We start from the raw sequence: 23,283 nt of genomic DNA, 5'->3' as shown, positions 1-23,283 counted from the left end.
GCAGTGCATGATGCTGAGAAACATGAAATAAAAATACAATAAAAACTGTTTGCAGATTCTCACTTTAAAGCATTTATTGTGTGACGAGTCTCTTCAGCTGAATGAATATCTGGATTTTTATGCTTTTAAAATTAATTATCCTGTATGTTTTTATTGTGAGCTTATATTAATTAAATTATTCATTATATTCTTTCACTGCAGCAGAGGTGTTTCATCTGGCTCTATAAATATATTCCTCAGATTTTCATAATGGAGACATAAATCACACTGAATATCGAGATGTAAATCGATCCGACTCTCTTCAAGCTTCACTCATTGGCTGTTCATGGCAAACGTCACTCATTCATGTGCACGAGCTTCAGTGTTAATCATGAACTCAAGATCAAACTCTGAGATGACAGAGAACATTTGTAGTGAGATCACTGAACCCGGTCTAAACCGGTTTGACTGACTGGATCTGGTTTTGTCAACCTGAAACTTCTTCTTAAACTCTGAGTTTATTCAACGATCTTCATTCAACAGAACACAATGAGTTCAATACAGACAAAACATAATCAAAGAATCACGAGTAATGTGTGTTTGATCAAACAATGTTCTCATTGACATTGTTACCTTCAATGTGTGAATAAATAATGGACGACAGAGTCATAGAAAATATCTTAATATTTATAATTAAAGATTATAATTATATGAACTCACCTAGTGGATTATCTTCTCCTTCTGTCCCTGAATCTGTCTTCTCCTCAGGACCTTAGAAACAAACAAACACATGAAACTCGATCACTGTCCAGAAGAAAGTCAAATGTAGACAGAAATGAACTAAAGAATGACAGTATGAATAAAACTAGTAATAAAATAGTGACTGTGATCTTTTAACCCTCCTGTGGAATAAAAAATGGCACCTTCCTTTGATATTTAGGACATTTTTGACAGGAAGGTTCAGATGTGAAACTCTTTTTCTTCCTGAAGTAAGAACAATTATGCATTTATTTTGGGATTTTATGCTATTTTTATCTCATTAACTTGCACGTAAATGTCTAAACTTTATCATTCATTTGTTTATAAAAATAAGCAAAGATTTGAAACAAATTAAAAATAATTCTGAACCTTCACTTCTATAAGTGGAAAAATGAAGAAAATATGAGAATGTGACAGATTGCTGCCATCTGCTGAACTAAATATAAATAACATGACTTGAAAACCACGTCATGCCAGTAACAGCCAGTAGACGACTGTAAACACACACTGTGTAGTCTGATGACTTTATGTAAACTCATTTTATATTTTAATCACAAGATATGAATTTGGATAAATATAGACATCATCAAACTATTATTTGTCAAAGTTTAGCATTTTAAAATAGATTTTTAGTTTCAGTTTTGGCAGTTTATGTCATTATGCTGCAATCAAACCTGACCATGATGTTACAAAGACACAAAATAAACGTTTTTCTACCAATAAATTATTTCAAACATAAAAAGTTCTCAAAGTAAATTCATAAAAATCTAAAGAAAATAAACATCAACAAACAGAAATTAAATCAAATAAAACAGAAGAAACAGAGTGAATATTTTCAAAACAATTGCAATTTAAAGGTGTGTGTGTGTGTGTGTGTGTGTGTGTGTGTGTGTGTGTGTGTGTGTGTGTGTGTGTGTGTGTGTGTGTGTGTGTGTGTGTGTATGTGTGTGTGTGTGTGTCAGATTGCAGTCATCAGCTGGAAAACAACAGATGACTTGTAATATCAACAGTTACCAAAAGATGGTTGTAGAGCTACACTTATTGATGCCCTGTGTGTGTGTGTGTGTGTGTGTGTGTATTATGGGCATAACCCTTCATTTCTGAATGTGTGTGTGTTTAGCATTGAGGCCGATTTTTTTGTTTTATTTGAAAAATGTAAAAAAAAGTTCTGTGTTAAAGTCTCACTAGTTGAATATTGTGTGTGTGAGTGAGTTTGTGTGAATGTTTTGCACTGAGGAGGTTTTAGAGTCTGTGGTGGAATGATCTGCCCCTCCCTCTCATCATCGCCGCGCCGCCCCTTAGGGCCGTCCTTCAGCCAGGCTCAGGACGGAGTTGGCCAGGATAGTGAGAACAGGTGCAAAATTAATAAGCCTTGTTCTGTGGTTTGCTCTTGTGTTTGTTCTTGTTCTGCATGAAGCACACCTGATGTGAATAATGCTTCATCACCGCTGTCTTTAAAACGCAAAGCGCATCTCTTCTCGGGGAGCCGGCTTCAAATGTCCATGTCGCAGGACCAGGACCAGAGCCGGGAGTTTTTGGACGTAATGCGTCGCCGGACCCGCTCCTTGGACCCTCGGCGCGAGTCAGCGTTGTCGCCAGGGAAGAACAGCACACGTTGTGGCTGACGGGCTAGAGGTTGGATTGCCTTCCCCTCTCACCTGTCGCGGGCTTCAGAAGACAGGCCACTGCCGCTCCTCGCACCACGGACCCTGGAGATGAGCACGTGCCTGGCCATTCCTCGGACACTTCCCCACCCTTCACAGGGCTCCGTCTCACCACAAGGATGCCAGATTCCCCCTTAATGTTCCCCCCGGACACTTTATTTTTTCATTTTATAGACATTTTCCTCTTATTTCCAATAAATGCCTCTCAGAGGCTTGATGCCTCACTCACTGTGTCTGTCTCTTGCTCATCCCGACACAAGTCTCACCCTGTAATATCTGTCTGTTTTTTACTACGTTGTGGCTGATTTATTGATTATATTTGACAAATAAAAAAATGTTGTTTTTCGGTTTGACCACAGATAAAAAAAATTTACAACGACTTTAAGCCAAATTAAGCCCAATTGTTTTTGTTGTATGTTCAGATGGCACCAAGTCTCGTAATCTGCAGATGAAGTAAACCATTTTCATTTAAAAAATAATGTCAAAAATAACAGAATACTACAGGAGGGTTAAATGAATGTGTAAATAGACATTAAATGGCATCAGTGTTTGTTTGGTTGAATGATGCATAGATGAATGAAATAAATGATGGTAAAATGTTTTTCTGAATGAGAAATTAAACACAGATGCAACCTGATCTCAGACCATCATGCAATGTGTGTGAAGATGTGACAACACAAATATTATAAACAATACTTCTATTTCAATGCAATTGAAATCAGTCTAGAAAAATAAAAACATTGGACATTAATGTATTTATTAAAAAAAGTTACCTGGAGTTTGATCAGAGTAGGTGTAAGACATCAGCACTGAAAGTTAAAAAAAAAAAGAAAATTCCATTAATTCAACACAATTCAATACAAATTAAAAACTGAAACTAAGTGTTTATGTCTAAAGTTTATTGAAGTTCAATTAAGTGTGTTTAGTTTTCTTCTTCTCATTTCTATGTGGATTCATCAGTCGACTGATGTTGGAGATTCAGTGTGTGACCTCATCAAACACACATCTGCAGGACTCACAGGTGAATTTACAAGTGAATTCACTGATGGACTGAATAAAGATCTGTTTGCATTGAGCCAAAACCATCATGTGAGGATGAAAATAAACGTGAAGTGGCGTTACAGTACCATGTACAGTGCATCCGGAAAGTATTCACAGTGCTTCACTTTTTCCACATTTTGTTATGTTACAGCCTTATTCCAAAATGGATTGAATTCATAATTTTCCTCAAAATTCTACAAACAATATCCCATAATGACAACGGGAAAGAAGTTTGTTTGAAATCTTTGCAAATTTATTTAAAAAAAAAAAAAGAAAAAAAGAAAATCACATGTTTATAAGTATTCACAGCCTTTTCCATGACACTCAAAATTGAGCTCAGGTGCTTCCTGTTTCCACTGATCATCCTTGAGATGTTTCTATAACTTGATTGGAGTCCACCTGTGATAAATTCAGTTGATTGCACATGATTTGGAAAGGCACACACCTGTCTATATAAGGTCCCACAGTTAACAGTGCATGTCAGAGTGCAGACCAAGCCATGAAGTGCAAGGAATTGAATGAAGTGCAAGGAATTGTCTGTAGACCTCCGGGACAGGATTGTATCGAGGCACAGATCTGGGGAAGGGTACAGAAACATTTCTGCAGCATTGAAGGTCCCAATGAGCACAGTGGCCTCAATCATCTGTAAATGGAAGAAGTTTTGAACCACCAGGACTCTTCCTAGAGCTGGCCGCCCGGCCAAACTGAGCGATCGGGCGAGAAGGGCCTTAGTCAGGGAGGTGACCAAGAACCCGATGGTCAATCTGACAGAGCTCCAGTGTTTCTTTGTGGAGAGAGGAGAACCTTCCAGAAGAACAACCATCTCTGCAGCACTCCACCAATCAGGCCTGTATGGTAGAGTGGCCAGACGGAAGCCAGTCCTCAGTAAAAGGCACATGACAGCCCACCTGGAGTTTGCCAAAAGGCATCTGAAGGACTCTCAGACAACGAGAAACACAATTCTATGGTCTGATGAAACAAAGATTGAAATCTTTGGCCTGAATGGCAAATGTCATGTCTGGAAGAAACCAGGCACCGCTCATCACCTGGCCAATACCATCCCTACAGTGAAGCAGGGTGGTGGCAGCATCATACTGTGGGGATGTTTTTCAGTGGCAGGAACTGGGAGACTAGTCAGAATCGAGGGAAAGATGAATGCAGCAATGTAAAGAGTCATCCTTGATGAAAACCTGCTCCAGAGCGCTCTGGACCTCAGACTGGGGTGAAGGTTCATCTTCCAACAGGACAACGACCCTAAGCACACAGCCAAGATAACAAAGGAGTGGCTACGGGACAACTCTGTGAATGTTCTTGAGTGGCCCAGCCAGAGCCCAGACGTGAACCCGATTGAGCATCTCTGGAGAGATCTGAATATGGCTGTTCACCGATGCTCCCCATCCAACCTGATGGAGCTTGAGAGGTCCTGCAGAGAAGAATGGGAGAAACTGCCCAAAAATAGGTGTGCCAAGCTTGTAGCATCATACTCAAATAGACTTGAGGCTGTAATTGGTGTCAAAGGTGCTTCAACAAAGTATTGAGCAAAGGCTGTGAATACTTCTGTACATGTGATTTTTTATTTTTAATACATTTGCAAAGATTTCAAACAAACTTATTTCCCGTTGTCATTATGGGCTATTGTTTGTAGAATTTAGGAAAATAATGAATTTAATAAATTTTGTAATAAGGCTGTAACATAACAAAATGTGGAAAAAGTGAAGCGCTGTGAATACTTTCCGGATGCATTGTACATGCCTATATTCAGAATATGTTTCACACTCAAAAATAAGTGAGAAATGAGATCAGTCTGCAGGACACGATAACAGATCTGACATCAGAGCAATAGTTTGAACCAAAGGTGCACCTGCTTACTAGTGTCACAAAACACAATACAGACTGTATGTTGTTCAATTAATAATACAAGATAAAAACAATTCCATTATCTTAATATGTAAAGCATTGAAAAGAAACAGCCTAATATTTCTGTTTGGTGTTCTTGCCAGGGCCGGCCCAGACTCTGTTGGCACCCTAGGCCAGATTATAGATTGGTACCCCTCCCCCCCAGCTGCAAAACATACAGACAAAAAGATATACCGAGATGGGTCGTTCTTGAATGATTCGTTCGTTTTAAATGAAACTTTTATGTGACTCGAAAGAATGAGTAGTCTGAGAGAATGATTTGTTCATTTTGGCGTGTGCAAAATCCGTGCTCATGTTTCATTCATTTGATGCAGGACTGACACACAGGATCCGTACAGGAAACAGAAATGTTTAGTTCACCTCCCGAGTCTGTTTTCTACTGAGCCCAAAAGTATGGAGCATCTAAAGGGTCATGGTGGTGGGGGAAAATGAGACGCGTGGGAAAAAAAATAAGCAAATTAAGTCAGTTATGTATTAGAAATACTATGGATTACTTCTTCAGCACTTGTTTTGACTATAAAAACTCTGTCAGTACAGTAAGACAAAATACACATGTTAAAAATACATTCTCTGAAAAACCCAAATATCTCATGCAGTGTTGCTTCTAAAACACGATTAATCAAACAGATCTTTTTTTTAAGGATTTTTGGATATTGTTACAGTAAAACAATACACAAATTATTATCATCACATGATTTTTGCCCTAATATCAAAGGTGTTACTAGAAAAAAAGAAATTATGATCTAACATGAATTTTCTTGATATAAAAATATGATCGTGTCTGGTAACATGTGCATGTAAAATGGCTAGAAATAGCATTTTAGCTTAGCGTAAAGCTAACAATTTACACAAGGTTTATTTCTATTTCTTCTGCTCCAAACTGACTTGAAACGTACTTCTCTGTCTGCTCGTATGAATGAAACACATCATAAGAAAGTGTTTCACCGCTGTTCAAATGCACTTTGGATCGCATCATTTATATGTATAAATGTTTTCCATCTGAAAGTACTAAATATTAAATGAAACAAATGATAAAAAAATGCAAAGTAATCACTTCAGTAATCGGAATATACGCCCATGTATGTAACCATTTCATCAGTAGGCCTAATTTATGGATGTTAGTGGCTCATTTTGCTGTAGAGGGGCACACTTCTGAAAAATAAATAAACAAATATTAAAATAAAGTATTTAATGATTTACTGTCTACGGTTGACTCTGGGAAAAGTGCTGTATTCATTCTGTTAGACCTTACTGCTGCTTTTGATACAGTGGATCATAGTATTCTCCTTGCGAGGTTGGAACATTGGGTTGGTATAAAGAGCACAGCAATACAGTGGTTTAAATCTTATCTTACAGAGAGGGTTTTTTCTGTTACTATGGATAGGTTCTCTTCATCTGTAGCTCCTGTTCTCTGTGGGGTTCCTCAGGGATCCATTCTGGGGCCAGTTCTTTTTAATTTGTATATGCTCCCTCTTGGTAATATTATTAGGAGACATAATATTTTGTTTCATTTTTACGCTGATGATACACAACTTTATCTGCCATTGAAATCAGGTGATTCTGTTCAACACCTCTTGGAATGTATTGAAGACATAAAAAAGTGGTTGTCGAGTAACTTTCTCCAGCTAAACAATGATAAGACTGAAATGATTATTTTTGGTTCTGCTGAATCTAGAAGCGCTCTTGCTAACAAGCTTAGCCAACACTTCCACCATGTTAATTCGCATGTGAGGAATCTTGGTGTCATTATAGAGTCTGACTTGGGCTTAGTCCGACAAATAAATTCAGTAGTGAAAAATAGTTTTTATCAGTTACGAATGATTTCTAAATTTAAATCAGTTTTATCATTTCAAGACCTGGAGACTGTTATTCATGCTTTTATCACCTCTTGATTGGATTATTGTAATTCTCTTTATGTTGGTCTTCCTCAATCCTCTCTTTTCCGTCTTCAACTGGTTCAAAATGCTGCAGCCAGATTTTTGACATCATCTAAAAAAAGGGATCATATTACACCAATCCTGGCCTCTCTGCACTGGCTTCCTGTTTATTTTAGGATTCAATTTAAAATACTGTTGTTTATTTTTAAGGCTCTTAATAACCAGGCCCCATCATATATTAGGGATTTAATACAGCCATACTTTCCAACTAGGTCTTTAAGATCTGAAGACAAAATGTTATTGCATATTCCTCGGTCACGTTGTATACATAAGGGTGATAGAGCATTTGCAGTTGCTGCCCCTAGGCTGTGGAATCAGCTACCACTTGACTTTAGACAAGCTTCATCACTGTCTATTTTTAAACGTAGGCTTAAAACACATTTTTAGTCTCTAGCGCTTTGCAGTACTAAATGAGATTGTCTTTTTTTTATTTTTTATTTTATTCTTTTATGACGTGTTTTGTTTTATTAATGTATTGTATATTCATCTGTACTTGGCATGTTTGTTTTATTTTAATGTATTGTATATTCAACTGTACAGCACTTCGGTCAGCTTTGCTGTGTTTGAGTGTGCTTTAGAAATAAATTTTACTTACTTACTTACTTACTAAATAAAAATATATCCTCTTGTGTGGCCCCGTCTGTCAACCGTCTATGTCAACAATGCTACGGGCCGCCCCTGGACCTCCTGTCCCCTTTATTGGCTCATTACAGGAAAATTGTTTGAAGTAATCACTGAAAATCACTTTAATATTTATATGACTTATTTAAGTCAAATTTCACAACTTTCGCAAAGTTTCTGCAGCCAAACTACAGCCAGATAATGAAGACAATATTACAACAATAGTGCCTCCTGCACATTACTCAAACATGTTCAATAAGAACAGCAGACAGACCGTAGATTAATAGAGAAGTTGAGAGCGATCTGAGAGCTCAAGATGGAGAGAGTCTATTTAAAGATACAGCACATACAACACCAACTCACGGAAACAGAAATATGTCTGATTCAACAGACAATCCAAAGATTATTACTATAAAATAAGATAGAAGTATATAAAATATATAGATGAAACACATCAAAGTTACAACATGTACACAAGTCCATCATCTTTCACATGAACACAGACAGATGCATTTGATCTGTAACACACAGTAATAACTGCAGTCTTCACTCTCATCATCACTATAACACCAAACATTATTTATATATGAACAGAATAAAGAATACATGAACACTGAGACAGTAAATCTACAGTATAGACCTGTGCACCCACATCACTACCATGTGTTTTATCTTCAGCAGAATGTATTTTATAACACACACACACATGCAACAAACATACACACACATATCACCACTAACGCTGCCTCACGTGTTGGAGCTGCCCACACGGGAACAGGCTCATGTTCTCACAGCGAGAGCATGATTATGGCAATGTTGCGGTCGCGGCTCAGGTAAAAGCAAAGGTGGTGGTGTATGTTTTATGATCAACAAATCCTGGTGTGATCTGAGGAACGTACATTTGATCAAGTCTTTCTGCTCTCCTGATCTGTAATTTCTCATGCTTCTATGACACCACTCTGGCTACCGAGGGAATTCACAGCGGTCATTATCACAGCTGTGTACATCCCCCCATGGGTTAACAGCGATGTTCACGCGGCACTTAATGCGCGGACCTCCACTTTTAATTCCGGGAATGCGGAGGAGCATAAACAAGCCAGTTATGCCCTCTGTAACTCTATCAGAGCAGCCAAACGCCAGTACAGGCACAAGATTGAAGGACAGTTCAACACCGCCAACTCTAGAAGCATGTGGCAGGGAATTAACAACATCACAGACTACAAAGGGAATAAAAGCTCCGGCGTGAACACCGCTGCCTCTCTCCCGGACAAGCTAAAAATATTTGATGCTCGTTTGAGGGAAATAACACCGCCCTTGCGGAGAGAGCACTCTCGGTCGAAGTTATAGAGGGTGGTTCACTCTCGGTCTCTGTTGCGGATATAACCCGATCCTTCCGACGGGTGAACATCCGTAAAGCCGCGAGTCCAGACGGCATTCCGGGCCACGTCATCAGAGCGTGCGCGAACCAACTGGCTGGTGTTGTTACAGACATTTTCAACCTGTCCCTCTCCCTGTCTGTAGTCCCCACATGCTTTAAAACGTCCACCATTGTGCCTGTACCAAAGCAATCAATAATCACTTGTTTAAATGACTGGCGTCCTGTTACTCTGACCCTCATCATCAGCAAATGCTTTGAGAGGCTAATCAAAGATTACATCTGCTCTGTTCTGCCCCCCTCTTTGGACCCATTGCAGTTTGCCTACCGCAACAACCGCTCCACTGATGATGCCATTGCATCTGCAATACACACTGTTATCTCCCACCTGGAAAAAAGGAACACATGTGAGAATGCTGTTTGTAGACTACAGCTCAGCATTCAACACCATAGTGCCCTCAAAGCTTGAAGAGAAAGTCTGGGCTCTGGGCTTAAACAGCTCGCTGTGCAGCTGGATCCTGGACTTCCTGTCAGGCAGACGTCAGGTGGTTAGAATGGGCAGCAACATCTCCTCACAACTGACCCTCAACACTGGAGCCCCGCAGGGATGTGTTCTCAGCCCACTCCTGTATTCCCTATACACACATGACTGTGTGGCAACACATAGCTCCAATACCATCATTAAGTTTACTGACGATACGATGGTAGTAGGTCTGATCACTGACAATGATGAAACAGCCTACAGACAGGAGGTGCACACTCTGACACGCTGGTGTCAGGAGCACAACCTCTCCCTCAACGTCAGTAAGACCTAGAAGCTTGTAGTGGACTTCAGGAGGAAAGACAACATCATCACCATTAATGGAGCACCGGTGGAGAGAGTCAACAGCTTCAAGTTCCTCGTGTCCACATCACTGAAGGACTCACATGGTCCGTCACTGAACACTGAAGCCATTGTTAAGAAGGCTCACCAGCGCCTCTTCTTCCTGAGACGGCTGAGGAAGTTTGGATTGAACCACCACATCCTCACACGGTTCTATACCAGCACTGTAGAGAGCATCCTGACTGGCTGCATCACCGCCTGGTACGGCAATAGCACCGCCCACAACTGCAAAGCCCTGCAAAGGGTGGTGCGAACTGCCAGACACATCATCGGAGGAGAGCTTCCGTCCCTCCAGGACATATATACCAGGTGGTGTGTGAAAAAAGCTTGGAGGATCATCAGAGACTCCAGCCACTCGAGTCATGGGCTGCTCTCACTGCTTCCATCAGGCAGACGGTATCGCAGTGTCAGAACCCGCACTCCCAAGCAATCAGACTTTTGAACATTTGATCTCTCACGATCAATATACATCAGCACTATATTCATTTTACAATACAACCTACTGTATATTTTTTTTTATACATTTTATATACCTTTTTATTGTATGTGTATTCTATATTGTGTGTATTGTTTACTGTACATTGTATATTATAATTGTGTTGTGTAATGTGTACATTTGATATGTAAATTATGTTGTGTAAATATGTTGTTTATTGTAATTGGTATATGTCTCGTCACTGTCATGACTGCTATGTTGCTCGGAACTGCACACAAGACTTTCACCTACTGTTGCATTTGTGCATATGGTCATGTGACAATAAAGTGATTTGAGACACACACACACACACACACACACAGAAATAACAGAAGATAATATAGAATAAAATTAAATACTCACAGAGTATAAGAGGCAGCACACTGGACTCCATAATGTCACTTTAATGATCTGTTTGTAAAGTGCTTTGAGTCTAAACCAAACACTTCCTGTGTTCAAACATCATTTCACACTTCAGAGACAGAGATAAATGGGGCGATGCCCGATGCCAAGGGTCTGCAGACCAATGCATGCACAACACAACAGAAGATATTTAACTTCTCTTTTAGTGCATTCAAGCTGTTGAAGATGTTCCTCTTTAATTTGAGTAAAGACTTGAACATGAACATCTAAACACACACATGCAAATCATGTCGACTGAATCAGACACAAAAGTGACTCTGAAGTGAATTAAATTCAGACTGTCTGTGATTCACAGTAAGATTTAAAACATGTTAATTTCTCCTCTAAAGGAGGTCTGAAGCATAACGGTCTCTTAAAGTATCAGGATGTTAAAGGGTGTTAAAGAAGTGAAACTGCTGCATCAGATCTGCTAACACAACATGTTCTGTGTTCATGGAAACAAACACAAACAGAAAAACTGTGAAAATAGAGTGAGAATGTTTAAAGTCACATGTGAAGAGAAGATAGGGATAACTATAAAACAACAATATGGCAAAAATATACAATACATTCAATTACTAGAAAATGAAAAGCTCTTTATAACACATATAGGTATTGTATTTATAATTTAAATCACTTTGATTTTTGAGCTTTCTGACATAAGGCTTCATTGCATCTGTTGTAAATAAGTTAAATTTATTGACAAATTTGAATTAATATCTACCCAGACAAATAATAACACTATAAAGAACTGTAACTGTACATCAATATTTCAACTGTTTGCTATTTCACTCAAAATTCACATTTTCAGAACTTTGTATTTTGGACATTTTAATTAACATAGCAACAGATTCAGTGAAAATATGTGCAGCAATGAAATGATCAATAAACTTTCTAAAAGGTTGAGTGATTGACTTTACCTTATTACCTGTCTTTAAAAAAAAATAAGAGTGCATTCAAGCTGTTGAAGCTATAGGAGTGGTGGTGGCGTAGTGGACTAAAGCGCATGACTTGTAATCAGAAGGTCGCTGGTTCGATCCCCACAGCCACCACCATTTTGTCCTTGAGCAAGGCACTTAACTCCAGGTTGTTCCGTGGGGATTGTCCCTGTAATAAGTGCACTGTAAGTTGCTTTGGATAAAAGCGCCTGCCAAATGCATAAATGTAAATGTAAAAGACTAAGAGCGTTTTCACACATGGCTCGTTTGGAGCATTTGTTTCAGAACCTGGTACATTTTCTTCCTTGGTTCGGTTAGTTTAGGCATATATGAACACGGTAATCACACTCAGATCCAAACAAAACAATCGGTCTCAGACCTACTGCAAACTAATTCTGGAGCGATTCACTTGTGGTGAGAATGCAAACTGACCCATCGGACCAACCTGTATCACACTGCATGATGGGCCAATATTGAAGGCTTCCTTTCACAATTTTCTTTATATTGCATTGTGTTACAAGGCAACACAATGCAAAAGAAGGTTAAACATTCGTGAAATGCTGATAATATATAGGGATTAGGTAAGTGATAGATATGCGACTAACAATGAACATACCTTATGAACCCAATTCTGTCGGTGAGCATGTCATGGCACCACACAATCAAAGTGCACCTTCTTTTCTGAAAGTGTTTTGTGATTGCTCTTCTTTGAAACAAGAGCATGGCAAAATTGTTGTTCCGACAAAGCCTTGATGTCCATGCAAACTTCTAAATTAATATAACAGTGATTAGAAAAGAAGCCAAAATAATCAAATATACATCTTGATGGATAACCATCCGCCCACTTTAAACAGAACCCCAGAACATTATCAACGCACTTTGACCAATGAAGGACAGCTTAGGGTGTGTTCACACTTGGCAGGTCTGGTTAGTTTAAACTCTGGTGCAATTGCATTTACATTTATGCATTTGGCAGACACTTTTATCCAAAGCTGACTTACAGTGCACTTATTACAGGGACAATCCTCCCAGAGCAACCTGGAGTTAAGTGCCTTGCTCAAGGGCCCAACAGTGGCATCTTGGTGGTGCTGGGGCTTGAACCCCTGACCTTCTGGTCAGTAGCCCTGAGCCTCAACCACTGAGCCACCACTGCCACAACTGATTGCTGAGTTAGTGCGGTTCATTTGAACCAGTATGAATGCTGTCACCTGAACCTTTGTGCGCACCAAACAAGCGGGCCAAGACTGCCTGAAAAGGGGGTCTCGGCCCGCTTCCAAACGAACTCTGGAGCAGTTTGAATGATATATGAACGCAATATGGACCAAAGACATCTAAACGGACCAAAAACAGGAAGTAATTTGCCTAATACTGACCTAAAGCATACCTGGTTCTTCTCATCATAGGAGCTATGTTGCCCATTACAGTTCGGTACAGGCATCGGAACCGCCCGTCAACCATCCTTGCAACATATCTTCATTTGTCTGTGCAACGGAGGAATTCCTGGTGCTGTTTTGACTCTTTTAAACATTTTGTTATCTCTTAGTTTGATCTCAGCAGATACAAATACCAACATATATACATATACAAATATAACAAGTACATTTAGCCCAGCAGCTAGCATTGTTTTGGATGATTAGCAAGTTCCAGCAAAAAATATACATCATAAAAGCTGTCCAATCAGGTTGTGACCTTTTCCTGATGCCTTTGGTTTTGTATCGTTAGGATCTGTGTTAAAAATGCCCGTGTGAATGCTAAACGAACCAGGACTAAATGTATAATTTTCTTTTTTGGTCCGGACCATAGACTGTAAAAAAAGATGGACGACCCCCCTTCGCTCTTTTACATTGGTGAGAACTGAAGCCGCCAGTGTCCCGATATGGCGCTGACATCTTGGGACTTACTATACTTTGGGATTAGCCAGTCAGCTTTTTCGCGGTTACAGAGAGTTCAAAATGCAGCTGCAAGACTTTTAACCAGGACTAAAAAACGAGATTACATTACGCCTGTTTTGCGTTCTCTTCACTGGTTGCCCGTGCGTTACCGAGTGAATTTTAAAATTCTTCTTTTGGTGTTTAAATCATTAAACGGTCTGGCCCCTTCTTACCTCTCGGAATTACTAACTGAATATCGTCCAGTTCTGTCTCTCCGGTCTGCTAACCAGAGATTGTTGTGTGTTCCAAAGTCGAAGCTGAGGCGCAGGGGTGAACGGGCTTTTTCAGTAGCTGCGCCCAGACTGTGGAATGCACTACCCTTGTGTATTCGCTCTGCATCATCGTTGTTTGTTTTTAAATCTAAGCTAAAAACGCATCTTTTTGAACTGGCTTATATTCAATGAGAAAGTGTATTGTACGTTTTTTAAACTGTTTTTTATTAGTTTTTATTTTTATTATTGTTTTATTGTATTGTATTGTCTTATGTCTACTATAGTATGTGCAGCACATTGGACAACCTCGGTTGGGATTAATGGTGCTATATAAATAAAATTGACATTGACATTGACATTGACTTGAGTCTGCGAAGTTGCGATTTCGGGTCCAGACCTGCGCAGTAGTGAGCAGGAAGTAAAGCCGCGAAATCATGGCCCCGCCCTCACTCTCGCTGAATCAATCGCAAGCACACGCCCCTGCACTTTTGACTTATGACGGTGTGAAATAATTAATTATAGAAATTTAGATATTAAATTTAAAGCTCCAATCTCCTCAGTCCTCCGAAGATCCCGAAAAAAAGTCTGTTGGTGCTTCACTGACTACTTCACTCAGAGAACCTGTCAATCACAGCTGTCAATCATGATGTCACAGCACCGTTTTTATAGCATCAAATAACTAAAAACAAACTTCTTTTGAAAACAAACACTTGAAATGACATCAACGTGATAGAAACTACATTAAATGACAGAAACAATCTTTGAAAAAAGATATGTGAAGTGTATTTTAATTGTTTAGTTGGCCTCACGTCCCGTTGAATAACATGGGGAAGCGGGGTTTATGACCTATACTAGGACCAGTCACCGGGGGGCGATCGAGACATTTTGGCTTCACTTTTGAGGGCTTGTGCGGCACACTTGAACCGGACCAAGAGGACCAAGAGAACCGAACTACAAGAACACCCTCACTCACATGTGACAAAAATAACACATTTTGGTCCTTTTGGAAATGTTGCCTTGTGAAAGCGATCCGAACCAAGGAGAAAATGCAACATTGTAATAATTTAGTCCCCATTTCAGAACAAAGCAAACAGTCTACAGGTCTGAAAACACCTTAAAAGTAATAAATGTGTATTTTCCATTTAGTTTGACAGTAAATGTTTTTGCACATGCTGTTTTTGCCCGTCTCTGATGCTAACAGTGATGGGAAGTCTGATTCTTTTCCACAAACCGGATCTTTTGGACGGTTCGTTTCAATGAACTGCTTCAAAAAACAATTGACCAGTTATTTTACGTCATCACGTAATGACATCACTATATATAATGCTAATACACCAACATCATAGAATACATGCACAAACACATTCAATAAAGCCATATGTAAGGGCATATTGCTTATTATAACATTTTATTTAATTAAGTTATTATAATAAGGGTATTATTGTCATCAGTGTTTTTTTCAGTGATCTTACAATACAGCAAAAAAATTTGCACCTAATAGTGACACCGATATACAAACGTGGATGTTCTACACATTTAAAGCATTAATCAACTCATCCTTTTTTACAGAAACCATGATCCAGCTCATCACAACTTGAGATATAATATGTATGCACAACACTCAATAGTAAAATTCTTTACATCTCTCAACTGAAACGTTTTGACCCTCATTCAATTCTTCGGTTCACACATGCTCATCAGCTGCTCACTGATCAGCAGTTCTTAGTATTATGTCAGAAAGAGGCGATTCTCAGTTCTGTGTACTGGTGACTCGCAAATTTCTGTGATTGGTTCAATGTACTGTTGACTCAAGAGCTGCTGCGAATGACTCAATGTACTGCTGACATGAGATTGGTTTACTGTTGACACGAGAACTACTGTTGTCTGTTAGAGCTGCTGTCCTCAGATCAGGGTAATGTTGACTGAAGAACTGCTGCGAACGACTCAATATACTGCTGACTCGAGAACTGCTGTCCTCAGATCAGTGTACTGTTGACTCATGAACTGCTGCGAACGACTCAATGTACTGCTGACTCGAGAACTGCTGTCCTCGGATCAGTGTGCTGTTGACTCGAGAACTGCTTCAATGACTCAATGTACTGCTGACGCGAGAGCTGCTGTCCTCAGATCAGTGTACTGTTGACTCGAGAACTGCTGTGATTGACTCAATGTACTGTTGACTCAAAGGCTGCTGTCCTCAGATCAATGTACTGTTGAAACGAGAATGGCTGTCCACTGATCAGTGTACTGCTGACTCGAAAACTGCTGTGATCAACTCAGTATTCTGTTAGAGCTGCTGTTCTCAGATCAGTGTACTGTTGACTCAAGAACTGCTGCAAATAACTCAATGTACTGCTGACGCGAGAGCTGCTGTCCTCGGATCAGTGTACTGTTGACTCAAGAACTGCTGCGAATGACTCAATGTACTGCTGACTCGAGAACTGCTGTGGTCGACTCAATATTCTGATAGAGGTGCTGTCCTCAGATCAGGGTAATGTTGACTCAAGAACTACTACGAATGACTAAATGTATTGCTGAGACGAGAGCTGTTGTCCTCAGATCAGTGTACTGGTGACTCGAGAACTGCTGTGATTGACTCAATGTACTGTTGACTCAATGGCTGCTGTCCTCAGATCAATGTACTGTTGAAACGAGAATGGCTGTCCTCGGATCAATGTACTGTTGACGTGAGAGCTGTAGACTGGATTATCTTCGTACGTAGATAAAACGGTAATAAAAATCAAGTCATAAAAATATTTCCAGTATGTTTTATTTGTTACACTCTCTGTTCTTCAGCAAAATACACCTGAAACATACATTTCACCCCATAGGGGCAGTGGTGGCTCAGGGTTACTGGGTCAAGCCCCAGCACCACCAAGATGCCACTGTTGGGCCCTTTGAGCAAGGCCCTTAACCCTATCTGCTCCAGGGGCGCCGTATCATGGCTGACCCTGCACTCTGACCCCAGCTTAGCTGGGATATGTGAAAACTAATACATTTCACTGTATATTTGCAAAAAACTGTGTGTATAATGTGTGACCAATATAAAGGATTCTATTAATGACATACATGCTCAATGTCAGCAGATCATCAGTTCTCAGTATGTCGGGCACTTTCGAAAGAGGCGATTCTCAGTTCAGTGTACTGTTGACATGAGAACTGTTATGAGTGACTCATTGTACTGTTGACTCAAGAAATGTTACGACCTGAGTGTTGAGTCCGATATGTGAACTAGTTGGAGCGGTTAATTGCAAAGAAGAGTTGGCAAAAGCATATAGAGTAACGTGTGGGTCAGTTTTGACTCGAGACGCAAACTCTTTCAAACAATTCAGTCCGATTTGGTGAACTAGTTCTCGGGGCATCTGTGGCTCAGTTGGTAGAGCGGGGTGGCCACTAGTCGCAGGGTTGGTGGTACGAATCTTGGCCCACACAACTCCACATGCCAAAGTGTCCTTGGGCAAGATACTGAACCCCAAGTTGCACCCAATGGCTGGCTAGCACCTTGCATGAGTGTATGAGTGTGTGTGTGAATGGGTGAATGAGTCACAGTGTAAAGAGCTTTGAATACCGTTAAGATTAAAAAGGTGCTATATAAGTGCAGACCATTTACCATTTAGTTCAACTCATTCATTAAAAAGAACCGCATAAGGACAAGCAAACACTTGCAACTGATGCAGAGTAACATATTTACTGATTGTTTTGAGTTATAGGGATACAGAGAAGATTGTTCATACTTAGCAGAAATTTTAAGGCCTTATAAAACAATTCAACCTCTTAGATCATCTTGTTGTGAACTGTTTACTATTCCAAGATCCAGATGCAAAACAAATGGTGATGGAGCATTACTACGTCCTTAAATCTACGCCCCATATGTAACCATTTATCAGTAATGTATGGATGTCAGTGGCTCATTTTGCTCAACACAGGGGTAGAGGGGCACACAGTCGTCATGAGAGGGCGCACTTCTGACAAAAGAAATCTTGTGTGGTGCAGCTACCTATGTCACCTATGCTACAGGCTGACCCTGGACCTCATGTCCCCTTTGTTGGCACATTACAAGAAAATAGTTTTAAGAATTAACAAAGATTTTTATAACACAACTTTTAACCAGCATGGTCTGAAAATCACTTTAATAATGATATGACTTATTTAAGTTCAGCTTAAAAGTACAGTTTTTAAAAATGTTCTGCTTATAGTCTCTCATCCAGATAATGAAGACACTATTACAACAATAGGGCCTCCTGCACATTACTCAAACATGTTCAATAAGAACAGCAGACAGAACGTAGATTAATAGAGAAGTTGAGAGCGATCTGAGAGCTCAAGATGGAGAGAGTCTATTTAAAGATACAGCACATACAACACCAACTCACGGAAACAGAAATATGTCTGATTCAACAGACGATCCAAAGATTATTACAATAAAATAAGATACAAGTATATAAAATATGAAGAGATGAAACACATCAAAGTTACAACATGTACACAAGTCCATCATCTTTCACATGAACACAGACAGATGCATTTGATCTGTAACACACAGTAATAACTGCAGTCTTCACTCTCATCATCACCATAACACAAAACATACATATATATAAGTAAATCTACAGCATAGACCTGTGCACCCACATCACCGTCATGTGTTTTATCTTAAGCAGAATGTATTTTATAACACACACACACACACACACACACACACACACACACACACACACACACACACACACACACACACACACACACACACACACACACACACACACACACACACACACACACACACACACACACAATTAACAGAATATAATATAGAATAAAAATAAATACTCACAGAGTATAAGAGGCAGCACACTTGACTCCATACTGTCACTTTAATGAACTGTTTGTAAAGTGCTTTGAGTCTAAACCAAACACTTCCTGTGTTCAAACGTCATTTCACACTTCAGATACAGAAATAATGGGGGAGGAGAAAGACAAGGGTCAATGCATGCAGATAGATTGAGATACAATCTCATAGATAGATTTTTACATTTATAGCATTTATAGTTTCTGAACGTGTACTGTGCAACCAATTTCCCATAATAACCAGGAAGTAAGTGAAGATTTGGAGCATAACAGGGACTTTTAAATATAAACAAGTCCAAAATACACAAAAGATTTTATTTTGAAATGTTTCTACTTCCAGTTGTTTCTACTTCCAAATTCAAATCTGAACAACTGCAGAAACAAACAAACAAACAAAACAAATCATTATTATTGAGTCCTGCAATACATTGAACACAACTGACAGAACTGCACAATGCTTGATCAATTATGATTCAACTTTTATTCACACACACCTGACCTTACACACATAATGGAAATAGATGAAACCCACAGAGCTGAAACCACAACCTCTAGTCCTCTGAACTCTTTTTGTCTGCGAGTTCTGAGTGTGTTTGATGACAATGAAAACTCTCTTAAACTCTCTCAGTATCAGGCCGTTAAAGGGAGTTAAAGAAGATGCTGAAAGTTTGACCCGTCAAGACAACAGTGTGAAACTGCTGCACCAGATCTGCTAACACAACATGTTCTGAGTTCCTGGAAACAAACACAAACAGAAAAAATGTGAAAACAGAGTGAGAATGTTTAAAGACACATATGAAGTGAAGATAGTGATAATGATAAAACAACAACATGGAAAAACAATACATGCAATTACTAGAAATATTCTAGTTCCTGTTTCATGTCACGTGATTCCCTTGTTATGTGATTTCATGTTTCATGATTAAACAAAGAGCTTTGTATTTTAGACATTTTAATTAACATAGCAACAGAACCAGTGAAAAAATGTGCAGCAATGAAATGCTCAAACTTTCTAATGTTGAGGGACTGACATTACATTTTACATGCCTTTCAAAAAAAAATAAAAATAAAAAATAAATACAAATTCAATGAGTGAGAAAAGTACAATAAGAGTGAGAAAAGACTAAAAGTGACAAATGTGTTCTCTGTGTTTAGTTGAAATGTGTAACATTCAGATGTTGTACAGAATAACCCAGGAGCAAGGGAAACAGTTTAAAAATATTTATTCACAATAATATGTAGATGAAGTGGAACCCTCTGCCCTGCCCTGAAACCTTGGATCATGATGATTGTTTCCTGGGCCCGGAGAGCCGCTCACGGCCAGCACCACTTAAGGCTGTGCCCCGCCCTGGTCCCTTTCTTCCTGGAGGTGCATGAGGAGCTCATGAAGTCGTGGTGGGCAACTTTTCCTGCCCGCATCCGAACTCTGAGCTCATCTGCTCTCACTAAACTCCATGGTGGGGCTGCCAGGGGGTACTCAGCGATTCCCCAGGCGGATAAGGCAGTTGAGGTGCACTTGTGCCCACATGGCGCCGCCACCTGGGGTAACCATCCGAGACTGCCGTCCAAAGCCTGTAGGTTTACATCACAGGCAACTAAGGCCTACAGTGCCATGTCCAGCTCTCCTGCAAGTGCACCAAGTCAAGGCACTGAAAGAACTGCACGAGGGTAGTTTTGATGCAGGAGCTGCGCTCGGCAAACAATCATGCCCTCCAGGTGACGAAGGTCATGGCACAGACTCTCGGGCAGGTGATGTCCACCTTGGTGGTCCAGGAGCACCACCTTTGGCTCAATTTGGTTGAGATGAGGGAGTATGACAAGGCACAGTTCCTTGAAACCCCCATCTCCCAGGCTGGTCTATTTGGCGACACCATCAAGGACTTTGCCCAGCAGTTCTCGGCGGTTAAGAAGCAGACAGACACTACACAGCACATCCTGGCCCGGCACGTTTCAATATCCCGAACCCTGTCTGCTCATTGCCAAGGGCGTCCCCCTGAGACAATGACACCAGCCACGGCATTGAGTCCCCTGCAGGAAGCAGACACCCCCTGCCACATGGCCCACCACTAAGAACTCGAGGAAGACTTCGAAGCACCCATGAGATGGGTGACCCAGTGACGTGGAGACCCGCTACAGGCCTGGAGCTGGTGAACAGACCACTAAATCCACTGGTGGAGGGCCAGGAGATGAATCCATTGTTGCCTTTCTTTGATTTTGTCACATGCCCGACGGGCTGAAAAAGTGCGGTTTCCTCACTCCATGGGTCACATATCTGGTGTTCACGGCAATCATTATCACGACCACCAGAAACCTCGCTGCATTACGGCAGGTATGGCGCTGCAGAGGCGGGTCCCCTGCCCCACATGCCCAGCTGTGGCACAAACACACCCACACCATGGTTGTGACAAATGCCGATGACAGATTCCCTCCTCCCCCGTTGCTAACCGATCAATACGGTGGGTCCCCGGAGCCAGGTAAGAGCTTCAATGTCTGTAGACTCAGCACGGCCATGAATTCGGAGTTCGAGCCCCCTCGACGTGGTGCCTCCAGCTCCACTCCGATGCCTCACCCGGCGGTATGTCCGATACGTTGTTCCTTAGTCCCCCTCACCCGGAGCGGCTATGCAATTCAGTTCTCCAGGTGCCCGTCCCGGTTCAGCGGCATACGGTTTATCTCATTGAAGGGTGAGAATGGCGCTGCCCTATGTGCAGAGATCACGACCCATCTACAGAAGGATGCAATAGAGCCTGTCCCTCCAGCCGAGATGAAGAAGAGGTTCTACAGCCCCTACTTCATCGTAGCAAAGACAGGTGGTGGGTTGCGGCCAATCTTGGACCTGCGAGTACTGAACCAGACCTTGCACTCCCGTTGAAGATGCTAACGCAGAAATGTATTTTAGCAAGAGTTCGGCATCAAGATTGGTTCATGGTAGTAGACCTGAAGGCTGCGTACTTCCTTCCTCGACACAGGCCCACCAGTACAGGGTCCTCCACTTCAGCCTGTCCCTATCGCCTCACGTCTTCACAAAAGTCATGAGGCAGCCCCTTGCCCCGCTAAGGGAAGTGGGCATGCACATCCACAACTATCTTGATGACTAGCTTATTCCAGCTCACTCTTGAGACTTGTTGTGTGTGCACAGGGACCTGATGCTCAGGCACCTCAGCCGGCTGTGGCTTTGGGTTAACTGGGGAAAGAGCAAGCTCTCCCCGGTTCAGAGCAGCTCTTTTCTCAGTAAGGAGTTAGCCTCAAGGGTGAGCACAGCCGGTGCTATACTGCCTAAAGTCATTCAGGTGGAGAACAGTGGTCCCACTGAAACAATTAGGGCATATGGCATCCTTGGCGGCAGTCACGCTGCTCGGATTGATGATATGAGACCGCTTCAGCACTGGCTTCAGACTCTGGTTCCGAGATGGGCATGGGGCCATGGGGCACATCGCGTGGTCATCACGCCAATCTGTCACTGCCTGTTCAACCCTTAGACAGACCTTCCATTTTTTCAAATGGTCCAATCGGGCCCAACTGGTCCTAACACAAAAAATTAGCTGTTAAATTCAGTGTTCTTTTTTTCTTTATCCTGACATTTTCTACTCATTGGTAATTGCTGCTGCTAAGTCACTCGGAAAAGAGCGAGAACAGTTCTATAAGAGCCCGTTCAGTGTCTGTAAACTCTTGTGTGCACATGCGACTGTGCCTCACCGCATCCAGCAAATCATGCACCATGCATATTTTCAAGCTTAATATTGTCTCGCTTGCATGTCTCCAAGTGCTCGAATAGAAGACTTTTTTCCCCAGCTACTTTTTGTGCTCTCTTGCTTGTTGTCTGCTTGCACATGTTATAAATGCAGCACTGACCTGATCGGTCAAGTGACAGTTTTAGCAACTGGCCGATATCTCTCTCACAATGGCTCCGGGCCATCAGGCAGTCCATAATGTTGAGCCCTGTATCATAATATTTTATATTTAGACCCACTGTAATATTTTCTTGGATTGATTTTTCGATACTAATTTAATTGCCAACCTCTGAAAATTCTGTCATGGATCGCCACTGTCACCAGGTAGCGCCTGTTTTTCTATGCGATTAATTTTGTGTCTGAATCTGAGTCTCAGTGGAACCCAAACAATGGAGCAACTGACCGACCGAGCGAATAACCAACCGACCAACCAAGCAATCGACCGAACAAACAAACAAACTGACAAAATAACCTCTCACAGTGAGACCTGTTGCATACCATGTAAGTTTGAGTTTAGTCTCAAGAAGGCGGGTCTGTTTTTACGGGTGTTTATCGCCATAGCAACTTACA

The 23,283-nt window shown here is 41.0% G+C and overlaps 2 protein-coding genes across 2 annotated transcripts in view; both read right to left on the bottom strand.

Annotated features, from left to right (window-relative positions):
- Positions 1-23,283, bottom strand: part of LOC127646031 (basement membrane-specific heparan sulfate proteoglycan core protein-like) — a 409,929-nt gene that overhangs the window by 153,702 nt on the left and 232,944 nt on the right. The gene's annotated exons all lie outside the window — the stretch shown is intronic.
- The window catches only part of LOC127642915 (titin-like), a 482,588-nt gene that overhangs the window by 457,486 nt on the left and 1,819 nt on the right, over positions 1-23,283 (bottom strand). The gene's annotated exons all lie outside the window — the stretch shown is intronic.

The sequence above is a fragment of the Xyrauchen texanus genome, chromosome 1, assembly GCF_025860055.1.
Source record: "Xyrauchen texanus isolate HMW12.3.18 chromosome 1, RBS_HiC_50CHRs, whole genome shotgun sequence".
Lineage (NCBI taxonomy): Eukaryota > Metazoa > Chordata > Actinopteri > Cypriniformes > Catostomidae > Xyrauchen > Xyrauchen texanus.
Note: the sequence above shows the minus strand (reverse complement) of the source record. Positions and strands in the feature narration are given on the sequence as shown.